At 43.0% G+C, this 1,629-nt stretch overlaps 1 pseudogene; it reads right to left on the bottom strand.

Moving 5' to 3' along the window:
- Positions 1 to 232: 232 nt before the first annotated feature.
- Positions 233 to 1,030, bottom strand: LOC139002264 (small ribosomal subunit protein eS4, X isoform-like; annotated as a pseudogene).
- Positions 1,031 to 1,629: the final 599 nt, after the last annotated feature.

Here is a 1,629-nt window from a genome sequence, read left to right as displayed (position 1 = left end):
CTGAAAAGTATGATGAACTAACTCAGGTATATAAAAAAAGGAAGAGGTTGAAGTGAGAATGACTTTAGGGTAAGGGGCTATCATACTCATTTAGCTGTTAAGTCCTATAGGAAAAGGGAATGATATTTACGTTATAAATTATTAGCATCTTAGTGGGCATGTCCATTTCCTCCATTTTCTCCCCGCCCCCCTTTAATTAAGTACAAGAATCTCCTAATCATGTCACATCAACTCATTTCACCAACCGTTTGGCTGCCAGTCTCTTATCTCTCTCTTCAGCAATGGTGAGGTGAATACCCTTTCCATGGGGAAGGGAAATCCATGGCTTGTTGCCTTTGCCGATAACAAAAATGTTGGAGAGCGGGGTGGCAAAGCTATTGCCAGTGGCATATTTGACATGAACTATGATATCAAAAGAACCAGGGTGTTTCTCTCTGTTGGTGATTACACCAATTCTTCCCAGATTGGCACCTCCGGTGATCATACACAGCTTACCAGTGTCAAACTTGATGAAATCGGTAATTTTGCCAGATTCCAAATCAATCTGAATGGTGTCGTTCACCTTGATGAGGGGATCAGGGAGCGGATGGTACGAGCATCATGGGTCACCAGATGAGGGATTCCCTTTGTGGCCACGAAGATCTTCCTCACTTTGCACAGCTTGTACTTGGCCTCCTCAGGTGTGATGCGGTGAACAGCAAAGCGACCCTTGGTGTCCTAGACCAGACGGAAATTCTCTCCTGTCTTATCAGTGCTGATGACATCCATAAAACCAGCAGGGTGGGTTACATCGGTTCGGACCTTGCCATTGATCTCAATGAACCGTTGCATGGAGAACTTTTTTACTTCATCTCCTGTCAGGGCATACTGAAGTCCGTTCCTTAGGAAAATGATGAGAGGGAGACATTCTCTCAGCTTGTGGGGACTGGTAGATGGATGAGGAGCAAATACACTGGTCAGTCAGTTTATCCAGCAGCCAATGCTTTGGAGCTGCCACACGCTTCAGATGCTTCTTGGGACCATGAGCCATGGCTGCAGTAGGCATGGAAAGAGGACTCTCTTCTTGCTAGTGAAAATGAAATGAAGTTTATGAAAAGAAAGTAGCCACCCTCCATGCCTCGGGATGGTGTCTCACACAGTGGCGTCTGACGCCCTCACTGGTTGAGTTTTTGTCATTAGAATGCCAAATGCTAATGGAGTCACAAGAGTGCAGGTTTTATAACTGCCCTTTCAATGAAATGATGTTGCTTGGGTTTTATATTTTATGTTGTACTTAATACAATAGCAATTTTTTTTAAGTTGTAAGGAAATATCTGAAAACATTCAGGTCAATAGACCCTGGTGAGAAAATGCTCTTAAACACAATGAATGGCTCACTTATAGTTTCCACAATCAAACTGGTAGGAATACAGGAAGAACACAGCAAGAGTTTGGATTCGTCATATTACAATAATGCTAGCCCCGGTTTATTGAGCACTTACGTTGTATCAGACATTGTATTAAGCGCTATCTGTATATTAACTCACATAATCATCGAGAAACCTATGAGGCAGGCACTCTTTTTATCTTCATTTTACAAATGAAGAAATTGGGGCCCAGAAAGGTGAAGTAACTTGGTCTCACAGCTAG

The sequence above is a fragment of the Myotis yumanensis genome, unplaced genomic scaffold, assembly GCF_028538775.1.
Source record: "Myotis yumanensis isolate MYYU_CA2020_CCGP unplaced genomic scaffold, mMyoYum1.0.hap1 SCAF_2, whole genome shotgun sequence".
Taxonomy (NCBI): Eukaryota; Metazoa; Chordata; class Mammalia; order Chiroptera; family Vespertilionidae; genus Myotis; species Myotis yumanensis.
This window is presented reverse-complemented; position numbering and strand designations above follow the sequence as displayed.